We start from the raw sequence: 12,021 nt of genomic DNA, 5'->3' as shown, positions 1-12,021 counted from the left end.
ATTACGTGCCCTATGGTGCGATCGAACATCACCCCCCCAGCACAGAAGTCCGATGCTATAAACATTAGGCCGCGATCGTTTTTGTTCTTTATTACAGCTTTTATGTAATATGTATATCAGGCTGCAATCGCAAGTATACTTTTATCGCTACCAACGTCAACAAGACAACATGTGCGTTGGCTCAAGAAAGATTGTCTTGAAGTTGGGGGCAGTCCAGGAGGTGAGCGCTGCTGCAGGAAAGATCACTTAACTGTCTTGATTCAGTTTTCTTTCTCGCTGAACGTCATGCCAACTCTTAACGCTTGAAATAGCGTGCTATATACAGTGGATTTCTTTTTTAGCTGTAAAAAATTTTTGAAAGTTGCCGGTGGCGGATAGCACAATCCTAATCCTTAATCTAAATTACCCGATCAAGCGGCCATTACTTCTACGAGAAATCAATATACTTAATTAAATAATTAACATAATCTTGTTAATTACACTTTTAATTTGTAGCATTACCGCTACTATTTTAATCTATGAACAATAGCCTGTGAGTTGGCCAGGCTATCCACTCGGAACTAATTCTCCGGAATGCGTCAGTTTGGAGATATTAGATTTTAAAGTGTCCGACGAAATGCATTGGGCTTCCAGATACTTTTTTAAAGAGAGCGCTGTTTTATTCATTGAAGCACAGACGCAACTGGAACAACACCAGTGCAGTTCGTCGGACACTTTGAAAGCTAATATCTTGAAACCGGTGCTGTCCTGAGAATTCGTTGCAAGTGAATACGCCTTGCGAACGTGCCGCCTAGAACTCGTAGAGTGATATAGTGGCTGTAATGTTATGAAATTAAAAGGTAATTAGCGCAATTTTTCTAATTATTCAAATAAGTATTTTTGATTTCTTGTAGAAGTAATCGCCACCTGATCGAGTAATTTAGATCAAGGATTAGAATAGCGCTATCTGCCACAGAGACTTCTTCAAAATTTAGTGCAGCTAAACAAACACCCCGTATACTAATTAAGGCTTGGTGCAACACGAGACGCTGCCCACTTCCCATCGTCGTGTCCGAAATTCTAAGATTAAAGGGACGCTCTCGTGGAGAATCTGCAAGAAAAAGGACCTTCCAGATGCGTACCTGCAACACTTTGTGTTCCCCGAAGGATCAGCCCGCAAAGAAACTTTCCGTCGCCTTATCGCATTCTTATGAAAGGCTGGTTTTTGGACATGTGGGGAAATACCGCAGTGATATTTAAAGAGACCCTTGGGCGGAGCTTGCTACTTGCTACCCTTAATCGCCAGGCTATACCCGCCTGTTGCTACAACCGACCGCCAGCACCACCACAGGGCTTGGTGCAGAATGTGCCAACACGATAATCCACGAAGTATAGGGCCAAATATTGCGTTGGTTTCTTGCAGCTTGTGGCTGAACGCAGCAAAGAATTTTTTTCATTATTTGCCCACAGGGTTTCGCCCACGGCGAACACTTGAAGACTTGTGAAGACAGATGTTGTATCAAAATATTCCTTGATGTGGCAAATTTTTCATGGTCTAGACAAGTCAAATGCGCATTTTGAGTAGCAGTAACAAAAAGAGAACTCATACTCATCGTCACTGTAGTGGTGGCCCTTCCAGTACTCGTAAGTTCCATCAAGGCCCCAGGTTTTCCAGCCTCTCCTAACGGTTCCGTTGAGGTATGCCTCAGCTGTTTCGGTAAGATTCACCATTTCGCTGGCACCTAGAGAAAAAGTGACCGCATTGCCAGTATTGTGGGCCCACTGCATTGCATGAACATTTACATAAATACGTACACGCATGTAATGTAAATAAAACATTCGTTAAGGCAAACCAAAGTAGTGGATTTGATAGATGGTACCAGTCGCTCTCCATTATGTATCTGTATGAAGTCGGTTTTGGTGCATGAATTGATTCGTGCCAAGCAAGCAGCCTTCATGGACACTATAAGAACAGAATACTTGGTTTCAACACTGGTGCCAAAGCCCCAAACCTCATAAGCAATGACAAAGCAGGGCACCTCTTACAGACCCTCTTGCGCTATTTACAAGATGAGGACACCGAAATTGAACCACACTGACATTGTCAGCAAACTCTTCCAATGGATTGCCAAAGTACGATACGACGAAACTCGGTAAACTAGGAAATGCCGATGTTGTGAGCGGATGGTTATGCACTCGCAGAAGTGCCTGGCGCAACCAACGAATGGCAGCGGATGGCGCAATTCTTCGTCACGGTACATTCGACTGGCCTTTTTCGGATACTCTCGCGGTGTGCGTTACATTCGATTAGTCGAAGATGAGCGTATGAGGCAAATTCGCCTGGTTGCTTTAGAGCGCCGCGCAACGGATCAGAGATTCGGAGGTTCTCTGACCTTCAACCCGGGAACTTGACCGCGGTCTCGCGGAGTTTCTGCTGTCACGCCAGTTTCTGATGTTTCTGTTGTTGACGTGGAAGCGGTAGGGGACGTGTGGCTCGGCCACTATGTGTCTTGCTTGTTTACAGCAAAAGAAACCCCAACGTGTTTCCACTGAGGCCTCCGGCTGCTCAGACGAGCGTCGGAAAATTCGACACAGCTACTCTTTGTCTAGCTTCAATCTAGGCTGGGCTCTACGTCGTTGCAATCAGACGCAAAGCGCATGTATTAGGAATCTGCCATGTATACCTTAAGTTCGTTCTTTCCCTCTAAACTTGTGGCGCAGGCACGCGGTGTCGACATTACCTTCGCCTTCCGGCTGCTATGCGACATCTCGCTCCTCCTCACGTTCAAACTAATTTATGTCCCTTCGCACTTGAAGTGAAGCTGATAAGACGACATTTAGCAGTATTCTTTTCTATATTATCACATTTTACTCTGACCTTTTATGGAGATTGCATTTCACACATGAGGAAGCATTTGCTCGTAGCAAATGATGGCCTTTTTTTTTACAAGAGCGTCTGGAAGGTAGACATTTTCGTACGGCTAAACAAATTTTAATAAAGTACGTTGTGTTTCTAGAGAAACCTACATATTACAGTTAAAAGAAATAAAAATTTCAAATTTGTTCCCGGAAGTATTCCAGACTATTTTCAAAAGTTTCAACAAATGTTAAGCAGGAAGGTTACAGAACCTTATCTGCGCAAGGCACGAATAGAAGACGAACATTAAATAACCGTCATATGTGGAAGCGTCTGAAGCAAACAAATGTGATGTGTTACTTTCCAGTTTGCACGAATAATTAGATTGTTTAACCGTGGTTATATTGGTCCCACCTAGATGCATACTAGCGCTATAGAAAGCAACGCATAGAATTTCAGTTTTTCCCGTGTTAAAGGCGGCCATCACTCCCTGTGTATAAAACTGTGATAATATCTGTTGCTAGTCAGTTAAAAATTATGTAATCATGGCGCACCATTCTTTGCTTAGAGCTCACTTAATATGATTGATTTAATATAATAGCTGCTCCTCGCAATCGGTCATTTTAAACATATGTGCCACAACCCTCACCAAATTAAGTGCTATAAACGCCAAGCGAAAGGAATAATTTGTTTTAATGTACTTTCTCGTATGTACGAGTTGCCAAGGCCGAGCGAACTCTTAATAAAAGACATGTTTTTTGCCGCAATTGAACACTCACAAAAGGAAGACACATAAAGACAACACGGGCGGCCTTATGTGTCTTCCTTTTGTGAGTGTTCAATTGCGGCAAAAAAACATGTCTTTTAGCAAGCACCAGCTAGGCCAACAAGCAGTTCTGTTCGAACTCTTAATGCTGGTTACTGGTAGTTGTATTTGCTGAAGACATTGTTACACACTGTTATACGGCAAAAATTGCATTCAGTAGCATTCTTGCCTGCTGTACGTTCTCTTTTTCTCTTCTAAAATCAATGCGTGGCAGCAAGCAATAGTCACGTTGGATATATAAGAACAGGAGAATGATGGCACTCATATTTTGTCACATAAGAATGTACGTCACAGATACTCGCTTCAATTTAACCAGAATCGTACCCGAAGCAAGAGCAGCAAAGAGTACACAATGGTCTGAGCATCAGAAGAAGAAAAAATGCTAGCATGGAACATTGCTTTTATGCAGTAGAACACGTTGCGGGGCTAGTTGGCTCAAAGCTTTCAAAAGATGAAGCGCCAACAGTGGCAGCACACTAAGCAGGAACAAAGACAGGACAAAGGGCAAAGGAACACAGACAAGAGCACCGTGTCCTGTCTTCGCTCCTTAGTGTGCGGTCACTGTTGGCACTTCATCTTTTGATTCCATTTATGATCCGCACTATGCTATAAATGTAACAGTAGACAAGGCACAGAACGTTAAAAACAGACCATAGCTTCCTATGTAATGCCTTAATAATATTCAGAACAAACACAATGAAGATTGTCATCACGACCTGAGGGATTAAAACATTCGCTGGTGCTTGCGCTTAGAAATATCGACCAGGAACGCCATTCACATAAAGCCTAAAAGTAACAATTGTAGTACTTGATAGCAGTGAAGCATACATCATTTAAGGTTACTAAGTCATCGTTAAGTACCCTGTGCAAGTGTGGCAAATTTTTTTCCTGTGGCTGTGGTGATCAGGCTTCTGGGAAGCTAATAGAGCGGCTGCTGAAATTCTTTTTACAGCTTAAGTAAAAAGTAAATCAAGAGTCTACAGCGTCTTCGATACTATTGTGAAATATGTTTTCGTGGATAAAGTGAAGAAGCATTTTGGAAAATAAGGCGCAACGATTGGGGCTTACCTTGCCGTGCAGTAGCCTGTAAATGTTAGGGAAATCGTACGTTATTTGTTTAAATTTGTATAAAGACGCTTTCTTGTTCTGTACGAACAGCGTTATAATAATATAAATTTTGCTACAAGAGGTCTTTTTGACTAGAAAGTTAACTTTTCATCGGGCATTTGATGCTACCGGCAAGAAACACTCCATTCGCTCTTAAAGCCACCATGAAAGCTCAGCTTCTCTTATAGTTTTAAACATTAGCTTTAGTTATTCAATGTGCGAGGTGGGCGGCCAAACTGTAATAGTGTATCCGAGATCTGAATGGCCAGCACAGTTGCATTATTGCCGTACTGAAGCACCGCGCTTATGGCCTGGCTCCCTGACTTGACAACTGAAGCCCAAAAGGCACTGTATCAGAACAAGATTATGACAGCGCAGTGAGTGGTATAAACACAAACATTTTTGAACAAATCACCCGCTCTGCATTATGTGTCTTCCATAACAGTTTGACATACGAGAGAAAGCTTCTGAGTTAACAAAAGATCTGTGCCGAATCTTCAGAACGCTGATAAATTCAGTGCATGACTGTGTGCACTTTTTGGTTAGTGATAGAAAACACTGGAAATTATAAAACTATAGGTACAGCGCAAAGTAGTCAGGATGCACAGGGGCGCTGTGCGTCTTCCGTGCATCCTGTCTACTTTGTGCTGTGTGTACAGCTATGAAACTAGCTTTGTTTTTGAACGCAAAGTAAAAAGTTTTCTATGTAGCTTGATCAAGAAGCCTGAAGGCTTTTCCCAAATATTGTGAAGTAGTCTTAAGGTTGACCTTACATTAAGTAAAAGAAAAACGTTAGCTTGCTTAGCCTGCCTATGTGCAGGTCACTTGAAAATAACATGCCTATTTTACTTCCCCAAAAAAGAGTGCACAATAGCTCCTTACGAGGAAGAAAAGTAGTCCAATGGAAGACTTCACCAGCATTCTGTTATCTGCGACGGTCCCTGCAACGGAGAAATATTCAACTGCAACAACATTGGAACTATTCGAGTGCTGTTGTAATGAAGATCACGGCAGACAATCAAATGAAGCAAGAGTTGTAGACAACATAATCAGAGTGCATAAGCACGCATAAGCGGCATAAATAAGGTTTGCAGCTTGGGAGCATCGGTCAAATTTCCAGTTAAGCGATAACGTAGACCAAGAGTAATGTTTGCAGCTATAAAAGTTCACTCATTTGAATGTCTCAAAGTGTAGACCAAGTTGAAAGTAGGAAGAAATATAATTTTGTTTCGAAGAATTATGAAAAAATAATGTGGACGTCAACCAAGATGATTAAAAACTTGTCGCTTCAGGCCAACAAGGAAGCCTTGCCAACAGTGAAACACAAACAGGCAGGCACGCCCCGAGGTTATATGCGGTTGATCCCATGTGCTGGAGAACTCGGCTCTCGCCGACTTTGTGGTCAGACGAGGCTTCTTCTTCCGGCGCTGTCGTACAGCGCAGTGGTGAGGTTACAATAGCCCATGGTGCAATGTTCGACGGGACACATTTCTGAAAATGTATCTCCAAATAATTATCTCTGGCCATCAAAGGCAAAAAATTGCAAATACAGTTTCATTGAGCATATTTGAAACAGAACAGTGCGGTTTTCACGGGGACAAGCAGAGAGAAACGACACGGACGAGCGCTGACTTGCAACTTGAACGCTCGTCCGTGGCGTTTCTCTCTGCTCGTACCCGTGAAAACCGCGCTGTTTTGTTTCAAATATGTCTTACCAACTCGCCCAAACGTCAGTTTTAACGAGTTTCATTGAGCAGTTGCCTTGGTATGAAGTAGAGGTATCTTGCTATTTGATCTCCTGTATGGAGTGCGGTATTATTAAATTTTATTTACGGTCCGTAGAAGGCAATGTAGAAGATATATGAGTGCAAATAGCATGATAACATAGCAATCCACCAAGCAAGCAACATCAGACGAGGAGCAGACTACGAATACTTGTCGAACGCCAGAGATCGATTAGCGGGGCATCGGGAATAGTAGAGCCGATGCGTCATCTCGGTCCAAGAAACTCTGCAGCGATTTGCCACTACCGCGACCCTGTGACTAGGCAATCCACACGGCTCACCCACTGTGGATTGCCTACTGTAGCACCATTGTTATGGCCAGTCTCTATGACCGAGGGCTGCCCCAGGTGCCTGCTGGAGAGGCTTGCCAGGTAGACGCGGGTAGCGTTTGTGATACCTACTGCACCAGTGCTTACTTAGCTTGCGTGCTGCAGGACTAACAGAGCGGAACCGACAGTTCGATTCATCTTCCACCAGAGCTTCACAGCACTCATCGACCTTTCGTCATTGCAGTGCGAGACCACGTTTAATTATTTCGAGGCCACCTACTGTAAAATTTAATAGTTTCTACCATGAATCGTCCGAACATTTTTCTTCGGAACTTTGTGTTTGCATCGATATAATGTACGAATTCTAATTATAGCGTTACGCGAAGGACGAGTCAGTAATACGAGCAACTATTTACAGGTTATATTTACAACAGCGGTTGTAGCGCTGACCGGTTAGATTCACAGCGCCGAGCCCAGTTCGTTCTTGCTCCTCTTTTCTCGAGTGATGGCGCCCACGCGCCTCGTTCAAACAATCAAATACCACACGCGTGTAGCATAATCCCCCGGCGGCAAAAGCGACGTCCCGGAGCGTCTAAATGTCATCACAAGGAGGGTGACACTGCTTCATTCGTCTAACGTGCATGATATCACTGGACTGGGAAGCGGATGGGGCGTCAGGTGTGAGCTCGTAAGTGACGGGAGTCATGGCACGAAGCACTCGGTATGGGCCTGTGAAACGAGACACCAGTGTTTCTGACAGGCCGACCGAGCGCGACGGAGACCATAGAAGCACCAAAGAACCAAGCGGGAAGTGCACGTCTCGCTGTCGCCGGTCGTACAAACGCCTTTGACTCTCTTGGGATTTCAGAAGGCGGGCGCGGGCAAATTCCCTTGCGTGGGCACAGTGGGCGATGGCGTCATGGGCATATTCACTGGTCGGTGCCGCGTGAACAGGGAGGGTTGTGTCGAGGGGCAGTGCTGGTTTTGGGCCGAACAGAAGTAAAAATTGGGAATAACCGGCTGTGGTCGTGGCGCGAGGAATTATAAGCAAATGGGACAAGCGGTAGAGCGAGGCCCCAGTCCGCATGGTCTGAAGAGACATATTTCGCGAGCATGTCTGTGAGAGGGCGGTTAAGGCGCTCCGTGAGGCCATTTGTTTGCGGATGGTATGACGTGGATAGCTTGTGCCTCGTGGCGCAGGACTATATGTCGACCGATGGTCTGTGCCTCGGTACGCTAACTTCTCTGGTTTTGTGCCGCAGGGTAGAGGCAATGATGTTTTCTATTTCGGATGGAGATGTCATACTCTGACGGGTGGTGTCGACAGAGGTCTTAAATAACACCCAGTCTGTTTGACGAATGTAACGTGAAGCTGAACAGTGAAACCAGCTAAATTACACGTAAGTTGGGGGGTGGTCCCTACCATGAGTCTCTAGTTCCGTCGACCAGCATGCTGAAGACAGAAGGCTCCTTCATACAAACGTTAGGTCACGACAACTGCTGTAGAACGTGCCACGAATAAATGTAGGAGATCCGTCATATAGCATATTTAGTCCCTTACTACGGCCAAATAATTGCCATGAGAATTCATCAAAGTGCTACCCCACAGGGGATGGTGTGCGTTAAAGTCACCAATCACGATATAAGGACCTTGCGATGCTTGCAGCAGAGACATCAGATGCGAGCAATCGATCCTCGCTTTCGGGTAGATGTATCCTCCAATCACTGTGAACGTGCGCCATCTGTGTTTTATGGTAAAGCATACGTAGTTATTAGTAGTATACGATGGGACGTGATGTCTGAAGTACACCAGATCGTGACGTATACAAACTAATACTTTGCTTGAGGTTTGATCAGTACGAGACCATACCTGGACACATCCGCAAGTACGGAAAGAAGAATCCATATTAGGTTCACAGATAACAATAACTGGAAATTGGTACTTAAATACCCGCGGTCGGAAATCCGACAAACGACCACGTAGACCTCGAGGGTTTCATTGTACAACAAGCGATTTACTCATCCGTTCTTCAAACAATCGCCATACTTGCTTAGTGAAGAACCACTAGAAGTGGTTCCAACACTTGAAGTAGCTGCACGGCAGCTTCGGCAACCGGGGTATTTAGGCCTGATAGAATGCTGCCCCTTGAGCCCATCAAATTTTTCAACATACTCGTGGCGTCGATATCATCCTTCTTTTCATTCTTTTCAGTACGTGTGGGAACGGTACATAAGGGCGTTCCCGCAAGCCTTGATGGTAACGAGGGCCACTGAGTCTCCGATGTATTTAGGACCGATGACGAGTCGCCTTGCACTTTCGTAGAACATAAAGGCTTTGAAGCACGTGTTTACTCATTCCTCCGATCAGGAGGGGGTGGAAGCTGCACCTAAACCGTCGATCCTTCTACGGAGGGCTGCGGTTCCGTTGACGTCGTTGCCTTGAACGGCTTCTGCGGTGGCGGATAGCCTATGCCACTTCCCTGTGTGTGGAATGATCTCTAACCATCTTGAGGATACCGATTTAATTCCTGATCTTTGGGCACTCTTTTGACGTTGCGTCGTGTGCGCCAGAACAGTTTGAACACATTGCAGCAACGTTGTAGTTGCTGTTTCCATGAGGTCCACACCATCGTTCGCATGTTTTTGCACCCTTGCAAACTTCACTGACACGCCCAAGTTTCATACACTTGTGACATTGTAAAAGCCTCGGCACATAAGTACGTGCCGAGGCCAGGATTATCATAGCATAAAAAAGCCGCAAAAGCCCGCAGACCCCTGATAAGGATAAACATTTTACTGCTCAACGTTAACATTTTTATGCGTCCGATTAAGTAAATGGGTATCGCATGCGTCATGTGCACTGTACGTTGTCTTCTATCTGTTGCGACAGATAATTTCGCGGTTTTTTATTATGGAGTGCGGACGGCATTGCCGTGGAAGCTGCGCGTAGGGCCGGTGTATAAGTCTGCATTGCAGTACGACGACAAGAATTAGTGCATCTGTTGCAATTCGCTTTTATAGTTGATCCTTCTTTTTCTTTCGGGTTTCATTGCTTGTGCTAGCCTGACAGCTTAGCGGACTCTGTGTATTTGTGTTGTATGCTTTCCTTGCCTGCGGCACTGTGATATGTGCCTTTATTAATCCCATTTGAGGACTGTTTATTCCTACTACCCTATTTTTTTTATTTCTCTCTATACCCGCTGCGGTGACATAGTGGCTATGGCGTGGCGCTGCTAAGCACAAGGTCGCGGGATAAAATCGCGCGCGTGGCGGTCGCATTTCGATGGGAGCGAAATACAAAAATGCCGGTGTCCCGTGCATTGGGGGCCCGTCAAAGGACCCCCGGTCATCAAAATTAATCTTGAATCCCCCACTAAGGCATGCCTCATAGTATGATTGCGGGTTTGGCATGTAAAATCCAAGAATTAATATTTTTCTCTGTCTTTAGTGTTCGTATTATAGGGACACTGCTACCCTGCGAAAACTTACAACGTGAAAGAATACGGACGCACGCACTATACATATTTAAGTTAGCAATTCAAAAGAAAGTGTTGCTGGTGCTATCGAGGAAGGGGGCAATTGTTTCCGGAGCATCTGTTAATTTTTTCCATCACCTTCGTTTTTCCTATGAAATTGCAGCACTGTAATAAAATAAATAACAATTTCGTGTGCAGCAAAAGCTATTATCAATACCGTCTACGCGGGAAAATGTTGCTCATTCCCGCCAGAACCCGTGCATCAGCTACATACACCTGGAAGTAGACGCAGAGCAGAAGCGGCACAGTTGCTATAGGCATTGCTGGCCCCAGACAGTTGGAATCTTTCACGTGCCAGCGGAACAAAAGTCTCCTGCACGTACGTAAATGAACCTGCGAAACCATGTTCACATAGTTTCACGCAGTCAAAACTTGAAACTCTGGTAATTCACGCGTGTTCGAACACACCGCTTGCATTCGTCGCACTTCAGCAACACCAACTCTCAACGTGCGGACGCTTCAAACCCCAAATAATGGTCCTTTTCTCTACATGGCATTATTGAGGCCAGTTACTGACTGATGAAGCAAGCTCTCGCCTCAAAAAAATCGTCCGTAGGGTTCGAACGAAGTTTCCCTCAGATTTCTCCGGTAGCGTGTTAGGCATCGTCGGCTACGGCAGGGTGAGCATAGGCGACGCCACTGTCGAAGCCGCGCCGAGCGGCTGAGTGGCACGGAAGAGGAGGGAAGTGGTTGGCGTTGCTTTTAAGCATTGAGGGGTTCTAGGCCTACCCAGTGGTTCCCAGGAGTCGATTGACACAACCCCGAGCTAGATAGCGCATTCAGCGCATCGCAAGCGGCGTGATTTTCGCGGCCGCTCCAAGAAAGACAAAACTTGGATTACGGGGCATGGAAAGGTTCTGTAAGCCAACTTCACTCGTCTTGACAAACAGCACAAAAACACAAGCAATGCGGCTACATAAATAATACACTGGAACGTGAGAAATCTTATTCACAGCTTCGTTGACATTAAATAACTTTTAAACAAATGCAATACAAAGGTGCTATGTGTTCAAGAGACACATCCTAAATCTACGCAAGCTTTCTACGGCGATACGCTATTTTGCGGAAACGCAGAGACGACTCTGCTGCGTCGTCAGGCGGTGTAGCAATATTTCTCGACAAGATTGTAGCTTGCCAACATGTGGCCCTCTAGACGGTCCTTGAGGCAGTGCCTGTTCCGACAATTTTCAACAAATTAGTTGCTGTATGTTCCAAATATTTGCCCCCAAATTATCATCTCAGTAAAACAGACTTTTACAACCTCGTTGATCAGCTTCAGGAAGCCTACATACTTGTAGGTGATTTTAACTCTCACAACACCTTGTGGGCAGACTCGCCATGCGACGCGAGAGCTCGACTTCTTGAAAACTTCTTTATACCATTCGGTGCATGCCTTTTCAATAAGAAGGAACCGATATATTACAATCTTCATCATGATTCATATTGATCAATAGACCTGTCGATGACCTGACCATGTCACATGGAGGGTCTCGGTATGACTAGTTCGAAAATCATTTCGCCGAAACGACGTCCACCGCCGGATTTTCTGCGACTCGGGGCCCTTAGCTCTATCGCGTTAATACACCCGTGGCCTCTAGTGAACGACGAGGCAAATCGCCAGGAAGACCAAGCTGGCGCTCTTGGCGTCAACTTCGAACCCATA

This window comes from Dermacentor andersoni, chromosome 4, assembly GCF_023375885.2.
Source record: "Dermacentor andersoni chromosome 4, qqDerAnde1_hic_scaffold, whole genome shotgun sequence".
In the NCBI taxonomy this organism is placed as follows: domain Eukaryota; kingdom Metazoa; phylum Arthropoda; class Arachnida; order Ixodida; family Ixodidae; genus Dermacentor; species Dermacentor andersoni.
Note: the sequence above shows the minus strand (reverse complement) of the source record.